At 47.0% G+C, this 23,672-nt stretch overlaps 1 long non-coding RNA gene across 1 annotated transcript; it reads left to right on the top strand.

Moving 5' to 3' along the window:
* Positions 1-968: 968 nt before the first annotated feature.
* LOC147251766 (uncharacterized) lies at positions 969-18,700 on the top strand. Its single transcript, XR_015118843.1, has 3 exons — positions 969-1,347; positions 4,324-4,442; positions 18,560-18,700. It is a non-coding gene; the product is annotated as an uncharacterized LOC147251766 (long non-coding RNA).
* Positions 18,701-23,672: the final 4,972 nt, after the last annotated feature.

Below are 23,672 nucleotides of genomic sequence, written 5' to 3'. Positions count from 1 at the left end.
GGACTCTGACATGAACCATGGCTGTGAAATTTAAAAATAGAACCGTCAGCATATCTGCAGTAGAAGCCACGAGGGGTTGCTAATGTGGAGCTGTTTCGACGTGTGCCCAGTGCGCTCAGAAAATAGCAAACAGAGGTAAATGTGACAATAACATGGTGGTTCATTTTCCATGTCCAAACACCGACAATAACCATAACCCGAGACGGTAACTAATATAACAAACCGAATGCTGATCACCATGACGCTGCACAGGACACGTCTAAACAATCCCGCATTAGCAACCCGTCGTGGCTTCTAAAAGGGGACCTAGCCTCTACATTTAGGTCGAAAACTGTTTGCTTCCAATTAGCAACACCTGTTATGGGGTTTACCTGGGTTAAATGGCCCACCTGGACTGACCCCAGGTAACCTCAGCCACACCCAACACAGCCCCCTATTTGCATGGAGTGGAAACACATGAAAATAATGGATTAATGAATATGGCTCATACACTATCATTGATGTCCCTGTAACGAGAACATGAGATTTTTTAGGTTTATTCTCTGTGTTACGCATGCCTACGGCGGATCCAACTCTAGAAGGAACCGCTGTACATGGTTCCTTATGTGTTCCTCCACATCTTCTTTTCCCGATGAGAACTCAGGTGTGACGAGCCACGCTGGTCAAATCGACGACAGGTGAAACAGTTTCTGTCTGCTGGAGGAAATCCAGCCTTGGACAGCTTCTCCGATGACGGATGTTTGTGGGTGTCACTTTGATGCGACGGAAACATTGCGCGAGTCCCAATGATGCGACTAACACTACCGAGCAAGTCCACATTTCTCTTCCTCTCTCGTCTTCACAATTAAAAATCTTCCTTCAGAGAAAGTGACTGATGAGACATTGAGGATGTTGCCGTGACATCGGTTTTCTTCCATTATCCATCCATCCATTATCTATACCGCGTATCCATTAAGGGTCACGGGGGGTGGAGCCTATCCTGGCTGACATTGGACGAGAGGCGGGGTTCACCCTGGACGGGTCACCAGTTCATCGCAGGGCCATCAGGAGCAGTTAGGACCTCAGTGCCTTGCTCAAGGATACTTGGACACGGTCACTGGGGGAAGTGAGGATGAACCCTACGGCCACTGGACCTCTGAGCCATGCTGCCCCCTCTTCCATTATCTGTTTGGTTTTGTTTTTCTTAATTGATAAACTCACTCTGCATGAAAATGTGACAACCCTCCATTTTAGTGTAGCACCACCTTCTGCCGCCCTCTGGTTGCAGTTGAAAGGTGGATGCCGACAGAGAGCCGGTGAACCACTAATGGCCTGGACAGCCACAGCTTCCACACAGTCTGGTGGCAGGTAAGACCATGTCGAAAAGCCCATTATGCTAATGCTAATTCCGCCGGAGGGTGGGAGGATCACTCCGACACTTCTCTGCTCCATCATTATCTGTGGCACATACATGTAGCGAGAGAATGGAGGAGCTCTTTACTGCAACCTGAGCCTTTCTAGAGGATTTCTGATGGGATCTGAGGGAGGTGTGGGCTATTCTCTGCCTAACAGCCGCAGCCTTGACAGCTCATTTTCACCGCTCGGTGCAACACAGATGGAATATGATGAAATTCTATGCTCGTTCTGGAAAATCGGTTATTGGTTTAGTTTTAAATCACAATAGCTTTTTAGATTTGGAGCGGGGACCTTTCCCAGAGAGACAAGCTGAAGATGCATGATTACATTGTTCAGATGGATTTCGTTACTTCATTATAGATCACTTCGTTCATTTTATGCGCAGCTGTAGTTTCAGGGTGGCACCATTTTATTTCCCTTTTTTTTTTCTCTCTCTTACGTCTAGAAACATTTTGTAAAATGGTCGTAAAAGCACCTTTAAGTCCAGCAGGTTAACTTCTTTCCCAGCAGTGACGAGTTCAGCTTTCATCTAGAGGTTTTTTTTTTTCTCCCTCAGCTGGCGTTGACGTAACCGTGTAACGTTCATAGTCGTAGTTTCTGGTCCCTTCTGGTCCTCCTCAACAGTTGAAATGGTGCAGCGCCCCTTTAAGAAGTCCTGGCTGCCTAGATACGAGTCGCTGGGCAGGGTTTCACGGTGTACAGTGGGAGGACGGGACAATACTTGTCTCGAGTTCCTGTTCAAACGCAGCGTTCAGGGTCCATGTAGCTATTCGACCAGGCTCCCTAAGACCGATAAAAAGGAAGAGCATTGTGGGAAAACCAAGTGCTTATGTGCCTCGCGGTAAGGCTAAGCTAACGTAACATCATGCACCCTGGAACATTTCAACCGAAGCCACCTCAATCGTCTGAGCCGACAAAAAGCTTTTAAAGCAAACAACAATCTGTTGTCACTTCTGCACTATTTGGTGAATTTAACAGTTTGATATAATTTCATCAACCGTAGCTGTGTATCATATTTTGTGAGAATGTGAAATAGAATTGTATGTATTTCAAAGTGGGAACAACTTTTTTTTTTTTTTTTTAAAGAAGTGTAAAACTTTTGAGGCAGAATTGAACACAGTTAAAAAAAAAGTAGTTGTATCATATTTGTGTTGTGTGTGTGGAAGAAGAGATGTCGTTTGCTGTGTTAACATCTTGTCTTCCCTATGTAATAAATGCATGGCGACACTAATGGGATCATTTTCAACAGAGGGAATAAAACGGCACCCAAATGTTCTACGTTTACGTGCAGCAGTGAATTTACAAGACTGAATATTTCTTGTTAAACTATTTATGCCGCTGTCGTGGTTCTTTGCGCACGTCAGAGGTTCTGTAGCTGCGTGTGATTGCCGTGTTCACCCCGCAGAGGACTGTCAAACTCAGTCTGGATCATTTGCAGAGAGTTAATGGATGTAATGTGTGACGGTGGCCGGCTGTGTGGTGACTCGCTGCTCTCCCCGACACCCTGACAGATATGCGGGCGACGGATGCTAATAGACTTAGCTTTAGCCTCCTTGCTAGCTCGCCAGTGCCTGAGATCTGGGGCTCAAGTCCCGTGAAGGCCTGTGCGTGTTGCACAATACAGAGTAATTATATATATATATATATATATATATATATATATATATATATATATATATATATATACACACACACACAGAGTCAGATACAACAAAGCACGCGCTGTCACTCCAGCATATTCCACAGGACTACCAGAAATTAGGCCTAAAACCTCAAATGCCTCGATCCACTAAAATATTGAACACTTCAGTGATTGCTTCAAATGATATGCATCCCTGAATAGCCGGTTCATCTCCGTTAGCGGCTCCGCTCTGGCTTTGCATCTCATAAATGATACACCGATGAGAAATGTCACAATAATAAGCAGTGGATGGCTGCTATAACAAGACTTACTCATTATTTCAAGCAGCGAGCGCACAGCAATCGCTTATAAAAACCATGCATTAGTCAAGAGGCGAGCAGCCTGGACGTCTCTTCCACTCCACGCTCGCCAGGTTCAGGTGCCTGCGAGGGACGGAGGCATCGCTGGTGCGGAGAAGTGGGCCCCATTATTTTGTTTGTCTGTGAATAACAGGCTTAAATATAAAATGACATTCAGACACTGTTACTCGTGCTCTTCTCCCGAGCGAATCATCGTTCTTGAAATGTGTGTCACTCAACGCCGTTATTTCTTCTCTTAAAAAGACTTTCAATTCAATTGTCACGGCTTCATAAAGATCCTGAGTACTCAGCTGATGCTGTTTGACACCACAAGGTGAGAAAACCTCCTGGATGAATGCACAGTAATTAATACGGCGAGAGCTTTGTCCAAAAGTATGGCCTGGGTTTCTACCCCGCCCTGTCAGTCGAGTGCTGCACTTCTGACCTCCCGCTGACCAAAAACGTCGACTTCTTCCATCGTGTGATTCTCTGCTCCGCGCCGCTCGTTGTCGTTGCAGAGACTGGAGAGCATCTTTCTCCGTCTAGTCATTTCCTGGTGAGGGAAAGTCTCATTCTCAGGGAAGAGGCCTGTCGGTTGCGGTCATTTACATGGAGAAGATTGTATAACCAGCAGAAAGAGGAAAAAAGACTTTGAAATTAAAAAAAAAAAACTGGAGAGGGAGAGCTTGTTAAATCTCGAGAGTGTTCATTCTCTTCCAGGCCCCCATATTTATTCACTGAGCTCCTCACCTGGTTAATTACGTGCAAGGCAGAATGATTGAGGAGGAATTAAAACTGGATGAACGCGGGTTGAAAGGGGAGATGTGTTTAATATATTTTTAACAATACATAACTGTCTTGGTTAGGAGTGGCTCAACAAAGATTCCAGAAATCATTATGTACATGTTTTCTCAAGATATTTTCCCTCCGCTGAACAATCTGTTCCAGGTTGAAGGAGAAATCATCTATTTTAGTAAACGAAGCATCTGCCTGCGGAGCCCCGGGAGCCAAAGCCGTCTTTGATTTATTTACCTCGTACACAACAGCTCAGCGAAACTTCAGCAGAGGTAAATATTCTTTCAACTTCAAAAAAAAAAAAACCTGTTTCATTTAAGTATTTGATGTAACGTAATGAATATTTCATTTTAAACAGGCAAATCTTCAAAGTAACATCTCGCTCTCTGGAAAATGGCGCCATAGAAATGGTATAAAACTCTTTAGATATTATTACCACGGTACGTTTTCAGCTGCTGTGGGTTGTTGTGGGTTTTTTTCAAAGGCAACTCTGTTGAGACGCTTGTTTTTACAGCAGGTTTCCGGCACCTATGAGACCTAATTGGACACAATTCAGAGTCTTAACAATGAACTCGCACTTGTAGTTTAACAAGATGGAAGAAGTTGCTAATTTATTACTTAGTTAAAGACGCCAGCTGTGGTCATGTAAAGAGGAGTTGTTGCTTGGTCAAGATTGTCACAACTCGGAACTGAAAACCCCAAAATGATCAGAACCCCAAGGTGTTTCGTTGTGAATGGAACTTACAGGATTCTTGAACGTGCCAGAGAAAGATTGGGCTTCCTCAAAAACAACTACAAAAAAAACAACTACTCCAATAATGTGTGAATGGGCTGCAGTACTGCAGTTACACAAAGACAGTTACTGTGCCTGCAAACAATGGAGGAGCCTTCGTGGCTCATTAAAACTTCAGAACTTCATGTTTGTTCCGTCAGATCTATAATTGAGTTAACGTTGGAAATGGCGATGACAAAAGCGACTTCAGGACGTTGTGACTGTTAGAAGTAAGTACCCACACCGAGCACAGGTGGGAAACAACACCCAGACAGCATGAACCGATGAACAGTGACGCACATGTAATTTTGAGGAAATTTCTGTGCCAGTTTATGGTTTACGTTTGTGTGTATATATATATATATATATATATATATATATATATATATATATATATATATACACACAGTCAGTGGAGTTGACTGTGTGTGTATGTATATATATATATATATATATATATATATATATATATATATATATATATACATACAGTCAACTCCACTGACTGTCAATTCCACTTTAGTAAAACCAAATGAGGGAATAAAAAAGGGAGGGAACTAAAGAGCAGCAAAGCTGGGCTCCAAGCTGGGAGCTCACTGGTTTGCGTAATCTCTCTTTAGGGACGTTCTGCTGCTCATGTGGCTTGTCAACAGCTCGCGAGCGTCAGAACCAGCAGGAGGCGGCCGGTAACTGCAAATCCGTAATAGTACATGCACGCAGCAGGCGGCGAGCGCCTACACACCTGCGGAAGCGCTTCCTGTCCTCTCGTAGTTACTGTCACCGCGCATCCATCCGCTCCTTCTCTTCCCACAGCCGTTCATAATTAAATCGGAGAGTGAATCGTGGAAAAAAATGTCCAGTACAGTTTGTTACGAATGGGGTTCCCATCACCTCTGGTTCTGAAGGAGCAAGAACCGCTCCTCATGCGTAAGTGCACTTTCTTTTTGGTGCAGTGGGAAGTCACCATCACACATCACCAGCGCGTGAAGACTACACCTGAGTTCAAATCTGAAATCACAGTCAAACACAAGTTGTAGCTTTTTTCCCTCCCACGTCTTTCGTCATTTGAGGCGTTTTTAGCAAGCGCGCAGCAGCGTCATCAGCCGGACCCTCCCGTTCCAGAGGACGGCCGCAGCTTCTCGTATCGCAGTGGCATCTACAGACGAGGTTTCAGACATGTTCTCGTGTGACGTTTCTCTCTCTCAGCTGCTGGGATCAGCGGTGAAGCGGAGTGATACATATCGTAAAAAGTCCCCGCAGCGAAATGTCTGGAAACTCGCCTCCATGTTTCAGGTGGTTTTAGTGACAAATTCATTATTTGCACCCAAGCCGCCATCTTTGAACCAGACCTTAACCCCAGCGCTGGGCTTTAACGTCCCAGGGTTGGCTGGTCGTGGGTGTGACGCTACCATGGGACCCTGGGACGTTAAAGCCCAGCACTGGGGTTAAGGTCTGGTTCAAAGATGGCGGCTTGGGTGCAAATAAAAATGAATGTGTCACTAAAACCACCTGCATGGGTGTCCCGTGCTTCATGGAGAAAGACGCACCCCTGGGCGTGAGCTGCCAGCCCCGCACGGCGCAGCGCCATCCTTGGGCAGGGGGCCATGAGAGCTCGGCTGTTTTTGTGTCTTTGTCCTGAGACAAAACGCTCATTGAAGTTGTTTCTTTCAGCCATTTTCAATTGGAAGCACGTTGATATTCTCTGCCACTTCCTAAAAATCAAAGACAAAGAAGGAATGTAACCTTGGCGGTAAGACAATTAAATTAAAATAGATTATTTCTCTGTAGTGCAGCTTCAAGCCTAAATGTGTAACAGGCAGCACAGGAAGCTGCTTCTCTAACCGGCTGATTTCTGATTTTATCAGGAGTGAAAGTAATATTTATTGTGAATCCAAAGTTAATTACAGTGCAACAGAAGCTTCTTTCCGTGATTCACAAAAACACATTAAATGCACTCCCACACGGAGTGAAGAGTTTAGAATAGCTCGCGGTCATGGAATCGCGAACAAAACTGGATGGTGCTTAATTAGGAGCAAAACAAGTAATGACGTTGAAAATACTTGAACAATCTATTATTGTATATTGAGCAGCAGAATTAAGAAGTTGAGAAATCTGTGTTTGGGATTCACAGCGATGTCTGGAGGGAGATAATTTGATGTTAAAAAAAACGAGTACCGACTCGCTGTTTTACTCCAAATTTTTATGCCTTGACATAAAGTAATGATTCGTAATTATCTTCCTCTCAGCTCCTCTCTCATATTTTTCAATTAAATTCAGAATATTGTTCGCGAGATTGCATTAAAAATATCATTCTGAAGGACGAGGAGGGACCTCAATCAATGGAGGCTCATCCTGACACCGCAGCCAATGAAACGTTCCCATCTGATTAACATCAAAAGCACAATTAAGAGATAAACAGCAAAGAAAGCAGATATGATGGGGACGCAACGCACCAGCGCAGTCACTATTAAGCGCTCCCACTCAGGGGATAATGGAGTCACGGCCCGGTAACGGATTTGAGGACCAAATGAATATTTGCATTTCATCTCATCAATGTTGTATTTTTTTGTATTTCCATTCTCCGAGAGGTCAGGAGGTGAAGGTGTCTCTGTAGGGGAGACCAGCCAACTGTCCTTGGGTCGAATTACGCCGTTGAAAAGCTCAGACGAGTTGGACAGAGACAGCAAAGACAGAACCGCCTTCTTTTGTCAGGTTGCCTTTTGTTGCTTTTATTTAAAAAAACAAAAACAAAAAAAAACAGGAACCCTCGCCAGCGTGGCGACTGGAATACCTGAGGTTCCATTGTGAAGGGTCCAGGAAAAGTGCCGGGGGGGGGGGGGGGGGGGGGGGTTCACATGAATCAACAGTGTAGAATCTGAGCGGAGTATCAGTCACACGGGCTGAAGGGTTCGAACCTGTAGTCATAGGTGAGTTTTGAGGGGTGACTTTATTCAGCGGCTCAGGATGATCGTCTCCACGGAGAGCCACCTGCACGTGCGCGCCACGCTACGAAAAATGACACACGGAGTCACAAGCGCTTTTATATTTCCGGAGCTGAATTTGAATCCTTTATCCCTGTTGTTGCCTCTATCCTGTTAAGATTATAATTACAGTTTTTATTTTTTGCTGCTTCAATGGTTCCCGATATTTGCTGCAGGGATGATGGATGTGTTAGCAATTACTGCTGCAAAGGGAAACAAAAAAAACAAAAAAACCTACAAAATAGAGAAATCACCTGAAGAGCTGTCGACACCCCGATCCCGTCTGAAATATTAATTAACTGCGACGTTGTGCGTCTGTGGATGCAGACACACATAAATCACTTCTGCTGCCTCTATCGCACATTTGTTTATCCTGTTATCAGAGGAGCTGCACGCCACGGTGGAGGGAGGGATAAATAATAAATAATGTGTGTGTGTGTGTGTGTGTGTGTGTGAGAGAGAGAGACATCCAGACCAGTAAACAGCAGGAATGCATACTGGACCCGTCACCTGACACACCTGGGTTTTACAGGTCGGCGACGCAAACTCTTCAAACGATGCAGAAAACAACTTGATCCCACCAAGGGGATGCTGCAGCCGCTCAGCTGACAGGTGGGACAAGGAGGGAGCGATAAATAGGAGGAGTGAAAAGAGAGTAGGAGCAAAAACACTCAGTCACTTTCAAAGATGTAAGACGAAATACGGATATACGTGCATCTATCGATGCAGAGGGAGCAGCAGCTAATCAGATGATAATGGAGAGTAATAAAGAGTGAACACAGAGACCAGAGGACCGCGTCTCCGTTGAAGACAGCTGGTTATCACATGGGGACTCAAGTATAATTGCTATTTAAAGGACGTGAACACGGTGAATGATGATGGTGTCATGTGGAGCAATGAGATGGTGTCCTAAGAGTTTCTGACTCTCGGCAGCTGAGATGACCTTCAGTAACGATTACCACACCCACCCCCCCCCCCCCCCCCCGGCTACTACATTAACCGTCTCCCCTGCATGTGTCCTATACGCCCATTTAGAAGTGAGTCTCAAGAGGGAAGGCGTCCTCGGCTGGGAAGCTCTCTCACTCTGCTGCGAGTGTCCTTTGTTGGACTCTCAGCAGCCCAAAACAAGCTCCGCGTGGCGTCTCCTCGTGAGGAGGTGCGCGTCCTGAGCATAATTAACGCTCCTGAACCGCCCTGTAAATGGAGAACAAAAATAGCCCTTGTGACGGAACGTCGCGCGGGGGCTGTGACATGAACTATGACCCAGGAAGTCTCGCTTCACACCACCAGATGAATGAGACTTTGAAATGGCTCAAGGCTTCCCTGTTTAGTGGCACCGTGTTGAAAAAAGAAAAGGAAAAAGAAAAGCTGCCGGCGGATAATCAGAAGTGGTTTACAGTGACAGAAATGAAAAGCAAAGAATCTGAACTGAAGTTGAACTCAAGAGAATGACAGATTGGATCTGCTGAAGTGGGAGGGTTCCTCCCAACAGCTACTGAACTGTTGTAAATCGTCATGCGAGAATAAAACATTTAAAAACTCCCGATGCCCCCGAGCTACGGCTGTGATAACATAATAATCATGAGGATTATTCAGAGGTTTTATTTCACTTATTGATTCTAGTTTCTCGACTCAGTCTAACTGCTGCGCGGTCAGTGTGACACAGCGGCGGCCGCAGTCGCCGCTGTGTAGAAGTCTGGACGAGTAGCGAGAGCCACCCACAGACACAGCCGACCCTGGACTGCGGGAGGAGACTGCTGATGCTGTTCTCAAGTCAACGCCAGATTTTACAATGTGAGATCACCTTTTCTTATGATCCACCACTGAGGAACCGTGACAATGCCAGCGCAGCTTGTATAATACTCACAAAATTTACTGGACTGATTTGTGTACATGGAAAATAAGTTTTAGTTGTTTTTTTTTTTTTTGTCGTCTGTGTCCTGGAGATGCACAACAACTTTTTAAGAAATGCATTGAAACTGGAAGCGTAACGACGCCGCCGAGCAGGTTCAGGTCCAAACACTGGCGCCTCTGCACCATGTGACCACAGGAGACGCCTACAGAAGGAGGCCCACCCTCTCATCACCCTGAAATCACTACTACAGCGCCAGGTGGGACGCCGATGCAGACACGGCTGTACTTGGCACCTGACCACTGATGTGCTATGGCCTCCTCGGGAGAGAAACCGCTGAGAACTGGGACCAGTTTGGTGGACAGAACCAAGGTTTAGACGGGAATGGGGGTCTAAGTGGGGATGGTTCGTCTTAGACCCTTCTAGCTGCTGAATACCACTAATAATCTCTTCAGCCCAGACGTTCCTGCCTGTCTCCAAGAAGTGACAGGGTGAGCTTGATGTTATTTCACAGGTCAAGTGGAGCGATGGTGTGGTTACCGTCGCCCTGATTTACATGAGTATTAGCATACGCGTCGTCCTTAGCTTAGGAGTGATGGGGGGGGGGGGGGATCTTCAAAGAAGAGCAGAAGCTTTGAAGGTGTCACTGGAAGCTTCAAAGAGCAACATACATGTCTCCCCGTGGAAGGAGCCCAAGTGTGTCACGGGGGATGCGGCGGGCTTTCTTGAGACACACACCCCCCCTGCCCCAGCCCGCCACCATGAGCATTGGGAACCACTTTTGAACGTGCCGAGCTGATCTGTTAAGAGCCTTCAGGGAGAGAGAGCAGCCTTGGTAAGAGCGCTGTTGTCACGCATCACGTTAGAGGCTCCCGGTGAGATGCGCCTCCCTGAAACAATCGTCAGAAGCGATGATGAATGAATGAATAATCTCCTTAACCCACAAGCAGGCGGTTACGTTCCCATAAAAGTTTTATCAGAGGTGCCAGTGGTTCCAAACCCGGCATTTCAAGTTGTTTAAACAGCTGCTGCATAAGAAAAAGGCTTCCCTCAGTGACAGGGTGAACATAATTGGGGTGTAAAAGGGCACTGCAGCTTTTTTTTACCATCTTTTTATTTTATAAAATCACAAGGGCTTCGCTGCTACCTTGGAACACGCAGCATATAAAGTAGCCAGTAGCTGCCTCGTGACGCAGGCAGCAGGAAACTCTCTGAAACACGTTTGTTGGGGTGTTTTCTGTCCCGTAACTGATCACGCTTCAAAAAGTTGATTGGTCCTCTTCCCGTTTCAAGGTGGGGGCCGCCACCCACCCCCCGCCCCCACCCCCGGTGCGTCACATTCTACGTCTCAAATACCGTCGCTGCGTGTGGTCAGAAGACCACCAGCGTGCAGCACCTGCGGCTTGTGTACAGTCTATGGTAGCCGTAGCAACAGTGGCACCGGAGGACAGTGACTGTCAGTGGACGAAAGGCTGCAGAAGTTGTATGTGACTGCGCGTGGCTCCTGCCTGGCACAGGGATGAGGTGGCGGGTACCAGTTCCGTGAGATGAGAGGACAGAGGCAGGTTCAACAGAGACGTGACCCTCCCTGCATGGAAATGAGAGATCAAGCACAGGACGGAGAGCGTCTGATCTGAGTTGAAGAAGGTCCACACCTGAGGAGGCCGTGACCTGCGGGGGAGATGACAGCCATGAATCTGCACAAAGGCCACAACGCCGCTGCCTTCACGCACCGCACACCGGAGCTAATGAGAGAGGAAAGCACTTATTATTGCATCCTGGATGCTCTTTTTAAAGCTGGTTAATAGAAGGTGAACGGCAGGGCTCCCCCCACGGGCTACACACTGACGGATCTTAAATTAAACCCAGGACATGCTACGAATGCTTCGATGCAGGAGGGTTGCATTCTGAGGGACTTCAAACAATTAAGAATGTAAGCAAAAGTCGTAGGAACGCTAACAAGCAGGAGAGGGCTACTCTCTCTAACGCTTCAGTTTCTTTTGTGTCCTTTATGCCTCTGACTCCTACCTCCCTACCTTTACGGCAAAAGTAACCTGAGTAACACAATAGCGGCTTCATCTAACCAGGCCACAGGCAGCAAGCAGATGCAGTATTCTTCATTTCACCTCACTTCCACTTTCCACATCCACACTCCAAACCCATCTGTTTAGGACTGCTTTCTCTGGGTGAGTCACATTGCATTTGAACCTGTTTTTATTTCAGGTTTACCTCTTGTGCTTTTTGATTGTATGTTTTAATCTATTCATTGTACGGTGACCTTGAGTGCCTGAAAGGCGCCTATAAATAAAATGTATTATCAAAAACGTATTATTCTGACCTCAGCATTTTAGAGGTGTGTTGAACACTCACTACTCACACGAGGAAACTCTGCCAGAGTTTTTGTAGGATTTTTGGCGACTGCTGAACTGCTTTATGAGCAAGAAAACGGCACAGCTGTTCCATGGTTGTGATGCGACGGAAGCCCTTCAGGTCAAGATTCTGGAAGGAAACACAGATGTAACATGGATGTGTTGGATACTCGATTAGAAACTCCATCCATTTTCTATAGCGCTTGTCAGCGGGGTTCACCCTGGACGGGTCACCAGTCCGTCACAGGGCCATCAGGAGCAATTATGGCCTCAGTCTCTTGCTCAAGGACACTCGACATGGTCACCAGGGGAAGTGAGGCTTGAACCAGCAACCCTTTGGTTGCTAGATGGCCACTCATCACTCACTCATCCACTCAGCCATGCTGCCCCCGATTAGAAACTCCGTCCATTTGATTCTTATCCCTTTTAAGGGTGGTGGGGGTGGAGCCTATCCCAGCAGCCTTCCCCCTGGACAGGTCACCAGTCCATGGCAGGGCCAACACATAGAGACAGACAACCATGGGCTCTCCCAGCCACGCCTACGGTCAATTTAGAGTCTGGATTAACCTGGTCCTCTCTTGATGACTTTGGACTGTGGAGGAAGCTGGAGTACCAGAGAGAACCCAGCAGGAACAGGGAGAACATGCAGACTCACCCAGAAAGACCCCGTGCTGCAGCCGGGGCTCCACCCACAACCTTCTTGCTGGGGGGGCCACAGGGAGGACCACTGCTCCACCATGCTGCCTCCTATTAGAAACTCCTCTAATTCAAATGAACTGGTCAGTAATCTGATTATTGGCCATGTTATTGTGATTATTAATGTCCAGTTGATCAGAGAGTCTGCGGTCAAGCTCTGATCCTGAATCCTGATCTGCGTTTGGTTGCTTCCCCCTCGGTCCACGTGTTCAACCCATGAGACAGCTGCTGGCGCATTTGCAATTTCCCCAGAAACGTTCCACTTCTTCCTCTATTTCTTCTTTTAGCTTCACATCAGTTGTGTTGTGAGTCACTAAAACTCTGCTTATGCAGATTTTTTACTTTGTACTTGACAAGAAAGAGAGGTTGAAAAGTTGTTGCAGGAAAAAAAACAACAACAACAAACAGGTCATGGCAGGAAGCGTTCTTTAATCAAGCTAGGACCCACATAATAGAGGAAGACATGGTGAAGGAAGTCTTTGAAAACGGCTGCCTCTGCTTTGACTACGGTTCACAATCTTAATGTGCGCATACACAGATTATGCTAATAGCAGCCATTACTTGTCTCTCAGTCTGTGTTTTCACATTTATCCAACCTTCCTCCTGAATATGCATGAGATCTTTCTTTCATGCAAGTAAGTAGGCAGCTTAATCTCAAACAATATTTTTGGTGTGTTATGACACACACATTTGATTGTGAGGCTGATAGAACACATATGAGCCCCGCGCGCTTGATTGTTGAGCAATTTTTGAGGTGTTGATGTGGTATCAAATCAGTGTTAGCAGATAGTTAGTGCCTTGAAAATGAGATTTTAATGGTGACAATCACAAGCTGTGAACATATTAAAGAGAAAGTGTGTGTGTGTGTGTGTGTGTGTGTGTGTGTGCTTGTTATAAAATGCAAATCTGATTTGAGAAGGAATGGTTATGTTAAAATGTGTAACATTTTTATGCTGAGCTCCTTGGTATGTTTGTGTCACATGTCAGTGCTGAACGTCTGCGCGACGCATACCACACAGTTTCCTCAGGGGAAAAATCTGTGGTACCTCAAAATTCTCCGCCAGAAAAAAGGCCGTTCTGGGCAGACCTGCTCCTCGATTTATGCCGCTTGACTCATTGCTAAATCGTTGAAACACTCACAGGAGCAGCAGAAACTGCAGTACTACTACATCTGAAGGCAGAGTACTGACTGTAGGAACCAGCTTCCAGTACCTGACAGAGCTAGCATTAATGGTAGCGGTGCTAGCCTAGCCTAGCCACTACTGGTGCTAGCTCAGCTTTCAGAGGGTACGGGATTTTAGCATTAATGTTAGCGGTGCTAGTCAAACCACGGTTGGTGCTAGCTCAGCTTTCAGAGGGTACGGGATTTTAGCATTAATGTTAGCGGTGCTAGTCAAACCACGGCTGGTGCTAGCTCAGCTTTCAGAGGGTACGGGATTTTAGCATTAATATTAGCGGTGCTAGTCAAACCACGGCTGGTGCTAGCTCGGCTTTCAGAGGGTACGGGATTTTAGCATTAATGGTAGCGGTGCTAGTCAAACCACGGCTGGTGCTAGCTCGGCTTTCAGAGGGTACGGGATTTTAGCATTAATGGTAGCGGTGCTAGTCAAACCACGGCTGGTGCTAGCTCGGCTTTCAGAGGGTACGGGATTTTAGCATTAATATTAGCGGTGCTAGTCAAACCACGGCTGGTGCTAGCTCGGCTTTCAGAGGGTACGGGATTTTAGCATTAATGGTAGCGGTGCTAGTCAAACCACGGCTGGTGCTAGCTCGGCTTTCAGAGGGTACGGGATTTTAGCATTAATGGTAGCGGCGCTAGTCAAACCACGGCTGGTGCTAGCTCGGCTTTCAGAGGGTACGGGATTTTAGCATTAATGGTAGCGGCGCTAGTCAAACCACGGCTGGTGCTAGCTCGGCTTTCAGAGGGTACGGGATTTTAGCATTAATGGTAGCGGCGCTAGTCAAACCACGGCTGGTGCTAGCTCGGCTTTCAGAGGGTACGGGATTTTAGCATTAATGGTAGCGGCGCTAGTCAAACCACGGCTGGTGCTAGCTCGGCTTTCAGAGTGTACAAGATCTTGTCATTGATGTAAGCAGTGCGAGCCTAGCCTCTAGTGGTGCTAGCTCGGCTTTCAGGGAGTATGGGATCTCAGCCAGAGCTGCCAAGTCTCACTCTTTGGGAGTGAGAGTCACGCAATGAAACCTCTTTTCACGCCACACTCGCCATTTCACACGCTCATTTGCCAAAGTTGAGATTTGCTCAAATTCCACGAAATCCATTTAAATTGCCGTTAAAAAGGGCGCGCTGACCAGAGGTCTCACTCTTGGGATTTTCTGGAACTTGGCAGCTCTGTCTTAGCGTGAATGTTAGCTGTCCCAGCCTAGCCTCTAGTGGCGCTAGCTCGGCTTTCAGGGGGTACAGGACCTTAAGTCCGGGGACCACATGGACTGGACCACACAGGCTGTGAATTGCATCGTGACAGCGTTTACAGATATCGAGCATCCAGCGTGTTTTGGAACACATCCTACGATTTCTTTGCATCAAAAACAACATTTGACAGCATTGGCATGAACTCTGTCTGAACATGAGACAAGAACAATGATGATGTTGGGTTATTTAATATGGAACCTGTCAGTGTGCAGAGGCAATATCCCAGATTACACAGAAAAGTCATTACCATCCTCATCTCGCCATACATTAATTCAGGTCTGAGATTGATAGGAAACCCTCGGGCGGACTTAGATTACAAGAGCACCATCCTGTGAAATCCCCAAACCAATATCATATTCTAATTTGACATGTTTGGCGATGTGAGATCTACATTCGGATCCTGAGCATGAAGCCTGCTATTCACATAAACCAGTCCAATTTCCTTTCCATGCGGATGATTGGAATCTAAGCTTCTGCATTAGAGCAGTGTGAAGGGCTCGTGAGCGGGGCTGTACACGAATTCCAAAATTAGAAAAAGAAATTTAACAACCTCTGTGTGAGGATGGAGATGATGTAATCCTGCACATGAAATATGCAATACTACACCTGAAATACTTTGTGGACTTATACACATTTATCTGCAGACTTCTCAGTTAATTAAATAGTTTCATCTTGGCAGTTTCGTGTTGGATTCATCAACCACAGATCCTGAAATAAATCATCAGGCTGTTGTGATTCATGCGTGACACGATTCTTCCAATGTGCAAAATCATATCTCTGATATGTGAAACGGGAAAAATACCAGCGCACGTAAAACAGGAGGAGGAAAAAAAAAAAAACCCTCTTAAAAAAGCATCGATGCCTTCGCCTCCCCGTGCGTTCTCCTGCTGCGTCACATTTCACGTGAGCGCAGCAGACGCGAGACGAAGGTGCTGTCAGAAAAGCTTTTATTCCCTCCTGGGCTTCTGGACTCAACGGTGCAGACAGTGACAAGTAAAGGAAAAGGATTAAGAGGTTTATTCTGATGAACTTCCTGCAGCTAATCCAGCTAAATCTAGAATACATCAATACCGTATTCCAAATTATATTGGGGTCACATAATTATGTTATAGATATTTTATTTTAACCAGACGCTGAGTTTTGTCTGCCATATTTCTGTATACGTGACAACGACTGGTGTTTAAAATAACAAAAAGATCCCTGAAGTTGTTTTTCTCGCACGCTCGGCTGTTGATGTGAATTTTCCCAGTGGGAAACCCGTTTGTCCAATTATTGCAACGGGACATGAATGCAACATGTTGACTGATGGTGAAGGCCGGCAGTGAGGCAACAGTTTTAAAACGGTCTCCTCACTTTTGCGTTGGAGGAAAAGAAAAACTCAAAAACACATCCTATTATTTTTGAATAAGATAAGAATATTATATATGAATAAGATAAGAATATTATATATGAATAGGTGTCATGGCGCCGTCTGTCTGGGCCGGAAGAAGTTTCTGTTTGGACTGTTTCTGTGGACTCTTTCTTAGAACTCTTGACTTTTGGTTCTTGCTTCTTTTTCCTGAGCTTCCCAGTTCAAACAGGTCATGTTTTATTTTGAGATCACTTCCCTCTAACTAAATAAGGTTCAAGTACATTTCCTGGTTCCAGATCAAACTGGCTGCACCGCTGTCTGCTACCGACCAACCTACGAGGTGTAGCGCTCCTTAATGACGTTTTAAAATTAGACATTTGACGAGTGGCTCAAAAGGAGCATCTTGGCTCCCATTGACACAACGAACACCCTCCGATAAAGGGAGGAAAGTCTCCTCTCCTGGCGAGGATGCATGGCGCGGCGTACCCAGCGATGTCTGTTGTGCACCAGGTCGAGTCTGTGATTCGCTACCGAAGGCTTGAAATCTCCAGTGTGCAGCTGCTCAGCCTCGCCATAATCAACCGGAGCTGCTATACACACAACTCTTTATTCTCTCTTAATTCAGCAGAACTCAGTGCTACTAAAATATTTTCTTGGCGTGCATGATTTCCCTTCAGATCTCTGTGGGCTAAAATGCACCGTGATCACTTGTCTAACATCCACTGAAGAAGAAAGAGAGACAGCAGACCTGGTGCAGAAGGTGATAAGGCTGTTTACCGACGTTCAGCCCAAAGAGGATATTTACATAAGCGAGGACGCCCATGAAACCTGGCCAGCTGTGCCTGCGCTCAGGCTCTTATCAGGCGTTTTTGGCCTCAGACATGCAGTAATTTTGTGTGGCTCAAACACTTTCCAGTGTAATCTCACCAGGTGAACAGTAGTGAGGAGAGACAATCCCCCTGTGACCAAAGGCTCTTGTTGGTGCTGGTGCAGGAGGAAAAGGCCTCAGTTGCCTTTTTTTCCTCAAGATGACAAAACACATTTCATTTATTAGGGGCTGACAGTTGCAGTCACTTCAAGCTGTCTTTGAAGCATCGGTTTGCGTGCGCGGACTCTCGTATTGGCAGATGAACTAATCTCAATGACGGATTGTCAAGCCTTGAGATCTCATGTCAGTGGGAGCTCTCGTCCAGGGCGACAGGTCCGGGAAGGTCGGATCAACGTCAGCGTGAGACCCGGGTTGCTCTAGAACGTGTCCTCAGAGTCCCGAAGGTAAACACCGGGTCGGGCCCAAGGTAACCAAGCTCAGCCAAACCTGAGCCCGAGAAAAATTCAGTCTGAGCTCAAATAAGACTGAACTACAGCAGCAGTTGTCACAGCATCACATCGGGATGGTTGTTGTCAATATGACAGAAAAAACTGGAGGAACCAGGATTGTGTGCACACCAGGAAATAAAGCTGACCACTTGTGATCAGATCACTCAGAACAGGTCTTAGGTCCAGGCACCGGGCGACGGCGCTGAGGGGAAAAACTCCCTCTGGACACACACACACACACACACACACACACACACACACACTTCTGTCGTGACCAAATACACCCAGCCAAAAACTCCACATTTGCTGCGATAATAGCGCTCGAGTTGATTGACAGCACCGGAGAGGTTCTGGTTCGCCGTGACTTGGACTGCGCACACACGAGAGGGGCCTGTGTTCCAAACGCCTCTCCTCATAACGCACTCAAGGACGACAGCGACGCCCACTACGACCTCAATAATAAAGGGAGAGGAGAATTACTACCTTTCTAACAGTGTCAACAAAAATGGAGAAATTATAAGCTTCGTAAAAAGGAATCATGGCTGAGGTGAATTATTGGATTGTGTGTGTGTGTGTGTGTGTGTGTGTGTGTGTGTGTGTGGACGTAATTATAATTGTAGCAGTGGGTGCTGAGAGGGATGATGGGGGCAACCACAGACGCAGACCCGACAGCTTAGGGAGCAAGAAGAGGAGACACACAAACCGGAAGAGAGAGGGAGAGAGAGAAGGTGCATGAATGTGTCGATGGAGGGGAGGAGGAGGAAGAGGAGCGGTGCATCATGGGAAGTCCCACTGTGTTTAAGGACTCTGTCACAGCACCACTCAGTCAGGACAATAAACAGCCTGTGAATAAATGTGTTTATTTGGTCTAATAGTTGTCTTCAGCTCACCAATAGATTTCTCCCTCCAGCATCACTCCTTCATGACTCCACAATGTGGAGAAAGTCAGCCGCGTGTATTTAGCTTGAGGTGTTTGACAGCAGCAACATTCATTTACTAACTCCCAAGTGCGTCATGCGGTAAAAAAACATCTCACGGTCACTAAGACGTTGGACAGCTGGGAAATATCGTTGTTGTCAACCTGGACCGGGGAGAACATGCAGGGTCAGAGCTCAGAACCTTGTTGCTGTGAGGTGCCAGCGCCAAACACTTCACCGCCGGGGTCAAAATTTACCAGCACCTGAAAACTCCAAAACTTATGAACTAAACAGTATATTCATAAGAACAGTTACACGGACAAGGCCAGACCGTTTGAGTTGAACATGTTAACAGGCTCAGTAACTTCATTCATATGAGGATGAAATTCTTTTAGGGGAATAAAGGTGGGGGCGGCACGGTGGAGCACTGACCACTCAGCACCGTCACCCCCCATCAAGAAGGTTGTGGGTGGAGCCCCGGCTGCAGCACGGGGTCTTTCTGGGTGAGTCTCCATGTTCTCCCTGTTCCTGCTGGGTTCTCTCTGGTACTCCAGCTTCCTCCCACAGTCCAAAGACATCAAGAGGGACCAGGTTAATCCAGACTCTAAATTGACCGTAGGCGTGGCTGGGAGAGCCAATGGTTGTCTGTCTCTATGTGTTGGCCCTGCCATGGACTGGTGACCCGTCCAGGGTGAAGGCTGCTGGGATAGGCTCCACCCCCCCCCCCCCCCGTGACCCTTAACCTTAATCACAAAATTGTCACTTATTTTTCTGCCTGTGGGCAAAACAATGGCAGCAGCAGGTTGGAAAGAGTGAGTCGTATCAAACTGCTCCTGCATGGCTCACAGAGGTTTAGATTGTCTGTGTCCCGTGTATTAAATAGGTTAAGACAGGGGGGGGGCAACCATGTGCCATGGAGGGCCGTGTGTGTGCAGGTTGTCCTTCCAACCCAACACTTTAACAGGTGATTCCACTGATGAACACTCTCCTGTGGCTGAAGGTGTGTTCATCAGTGGAATCACCTGTTAAAGTGTTGGGTTGGAAGGACAACCTGCACACACACGGCCCTCCATGACACATGATTGCCCAGCCCTGGGTTAAGAGCAGTAGTTGGCAGTGATTGTCCCATCAGCAAGCCTGGCTGTGACATAATCAGAAGAACATTGGCGCACGCCGCTGACATGATGGCTATTCATGACCACGAGTCACATCAGGCGGCCGAGTTCATGAAACTAGAGCTCTGTGTTGCGTCTCCGTCTCCTCAGGATGATAAAAGCTTCAGGTTCAGCAGCAGCAACACAGTGAGGGACCTGTAACATAAATATTTGAAGTCACCTACTTAAATATACATTTACCATTTTCATCACCATTTCCCATTAAATGACCAGTGGGGAATATGGTGCAGGCAATAAACTCCACTTCCTGTCAGTATCCATGTTGCTATGGCTCACGTCTGACAGCCTCAGGGCCAAGAGAGAGCCTGTTACACAAGCACTCTGACAGCCAGAGAGCTTATCATACCGGAGACGGGGGTGGGGGGGGCTAAAAGAGGACAGGTATGCATTTATATTCTGCGCATTGCCATGAGTCAACACAGAGCTGGTTCTCCCTGTAGGAACATGGAGAGAACACGTCCCCATCCAGGACGCAGCTTTAATTTGTGAGGTTTTGTTTTCATGTTGCAGTTGTCAAGAGTTTACATCCCGCGCTTGCGACTTCATCCTGCGTGGCCGTCTTCCTCTTTTCATCACCCTGGAATGTTCCCATGTTTCCAGTCATCCATCACTTCAAATGCTCGCTGACTTGTAATGTATTGCTTTGGTCGGGGCTCTTCTCGCTCGCTGGCGTAACTGCAGCGCCGTCTGAGGCGGGCGTGACGTGCAGGATTGCCCCGGAGAACAGGAGAGTGGAAGGAGCTCTCCCAGCCTCGCTGCTGCATTCGCACGAATGGGAACCTTCCCGTGGCTCGTGCAACTGTGCTGAGAGCAGACAGCATTTGGTTCAGGGGGCTCATGGACCCCCCTGGTGGCCGGAGGCTAAAAATGCATTTGGGGGTCCGTATCGCTCGCTTGATTTAGTAATTCTAGTCATTTTCCTGATCTGGTTCGGATGTGAACATGCACCAGCTGGTATCCAGATATTTAATTTGTTGCTGTGTTGAGTCTTGCCCAGCAACAGCAGATGGAAATTAGCAAAGCGCTAACTGCAGCTATGAGGCTGCGCACAGTCCCTGTCAAGCACACGTCGCAGATACTTCATGGTCACAGTTTGTCAGATTTACAACTTGATATATGAGGATTTTCTGATCTGGCTCTGGCCTGGTGTGGCCTTGGCAAGCAGTGCCTGATCTCTGTGTGTAGAGTCTGCATGAGGGTTCTCTGTGGGTCGACCTGCTCACACACCAAAAACACGCTTGTTGGTTAATTAGAGACGGTCGTCTGTCTGAACATGCGTCAACCCTGCCTGGGACCGGTGTCGTGTGACCCCGCCTAGACCCGCTCCTGCCCCCCCGTGACCTGAAATAGGATCACTAATCACAAAACGTACTTCCAGAACTGGAACTGCTTGAAAGTGTCTGGTCTCTGTTCCGTTCCTTTTCAATGTGATGCTGAAGTTTCCTGTTTCACAAGTTACATTTCGTGCACCGGTGGCGATACGGCCTGACCCGGTGCACCGTGTGTATCTGTAGCGAGGAGAAGGGCACGACCCAAGCTTCAATGCTAGCTGCTGACATTTTTGGCATCTTTTGTGGAATATTAAATATGGGCCACAGCCGCACGCGCACCTCCTTTTCTCTCCATTTAGCTGTGACAGCACATGTTCCACCTCTTTCATTTTCTCTCCACAGATGTAGAAAGCCGTCCCTGGAAACTAAGGCAGACTCTTTTTGAAGTCCATATTGGATGTGACACATTTTGAAAGGCTTTTTTTCTTGTGCCCACAACTGACGTCTCGCAACGGTCATTTTAAAGTCGATGCCCACCTTCTCTTTATCTGCGTTTGTGTTTTCCTGTCTCCTCTCCCCGAAACATTTCATTTCTCCATTCTCCCGTCGGTCCACCCTTTTCCCAAATAGCTCCCCTGTCTGCATTTTGCCATTCATTACTGTTCTTTGTGACACTTACCTGGTGGCAGTCTCTCATCTTCTTTCACATCGGGAAATAGTGGCGGCATCAAAGCCCAGCGTGGCAGGAGCTGCGGTTCTCTGTGTGCGCTTATTCCTCCTCGTATCATCATCCACAATGGCAGTTATGATCATTTCCAATTTCCCCAGTCATTGATCTGACAGGCACAGGCGCCCTTACCTGCAGCAGATAGTGCAGCTCCTAAAATCGTTGCAAATCACAGTTGAGAAATAATGACATTTCAGTCGTATCGTTAAGGTTCAGACTACAAACGCGGAAATATCGAGGTTTGGGTTCAAATGAGCGCGTCTGCTGTGTTGGGGGGGGGGGGCTGGTCTGGTTTTTAATTACAGTCTTGACTTGTGAGTCTAATTGGAATCAAAGAAGTGTCTCCCACCGGAGAGCCTCCTCACCAGGACTTTCTGGCTCTGTAATGATGTCATCTGATGTCCTACTTTGCAAGTTGCTTCTGTCCGCTGTCTCTCAACGCCGTCCTGCACGTCTGTGTGTCTCCATCGAGCTCTGCAGACTCCTGAGAATGATTCAGGAGAATCAGGGGCGTTGGAGCAGGGAGACGCTGAGTGGCATCAGTCACTTGTCACTGGTAAGTCACTTGTGTTTCTTTACTGAAACACGGAGCATCCGGAGCGGCTCGCTGGGGGCCCCTTGCTCTCTGAGCTTTATTTGAAAGTGTGAACAGAGAAAACGTGAACAAGTCTTCGCCTGAACATGTGGGCCTGATTATTTACCTCTCATCTCTAATTGTCCCACGACCCTTAACGGATAAGCGGTACAGAAAATGGATGGATGTTTCTTCACGTTGGAGCGGCTAGCATGTGCTAACAGTGTGACTCGGGTAGGAATAAATGGTTTTCTAACTCAACACAAAGGCAACGGATCCATTTTTCACTGATAATCACCAGTGTGTGTTGGATGCACAGTGGCAAGAATAAGAAATAAAGCATGTTCCCTCTGCAGCTTCATTCTGTGCTGCATGTCATCTGAATGAGTCATTATCGGCCAGTAGAGCCACTGGCCCCACAGTAATCACACCGGCATCCCTGCTGGTTGGAAGTGCTAATAGGGTTTGGATGCCTGATTTGCAGCCCTCCCTCCCACTGATGGAGCCGTCCCCCTACCGTTACTTATTCTAGCCCCCTGGGATTGTATTAAGTGTTGAGAATGACAAATGGCGTTGTGAGGGCCCACTGCTAAAGCTAATTAGGAAAACCGTTTGATGCAAGGAGATGTGGAGCTGCAGTTGAGAATATATGCCTCGATGACGCCTCAGAAGGTTGCTTCAGGTACACAACAGACATGAAATAGTGTCCAGGAAGTAAAGAGAGAGAACCGGGCTGCATAAACTACAGAAGAAGAAAGTCTTCCTTGACACTGCACAGATTACGTGATGATTCACGTGAAGCACTCTGGCAGTGCCTCGAGGATCAATTATCTTCCCTCAGCCTCACACTTCAAATTCTCCCTTTAGCAAAATAGAACGCGTTCATGTAAGAGCGTCAAATAGACGTCCTTCTCACCGGGACTTACTTCGGACAGGAGGACGAACAAGAGAAGCGGTTTCATCACGTCAGTTTGGGCTCCGAGAAAATCGTGACGAGCTCTTTCTTTCTTAATTTTCTTGACATTTTGAAGGACCAACTGCTTAATTGAGTCATGAAGATTATCAGCAG

Source organism: Aulostomus chinensis, chromosome 12 (assembly GCF_037954235.1).
Source record: "Aulostomus chinensis isolate RoL2024-O1b breed Wild chromosome 12, RoL_Achi_v1.0, whole genome shotgun sequence".
NCBI classification, from domain to species: domain Eukaryota; kingdom Metazoa; phylum Chordata; class Actinopteri; order Syngnathiformes; family Aulostomidae; genus Aulostomus; species Aulostomus chinensis.
The sequence above is the reverse complement of the archived record's forward strand: the minus strand, read 5'-3'. Positions and strand labels throughout refer to the sequence as shown.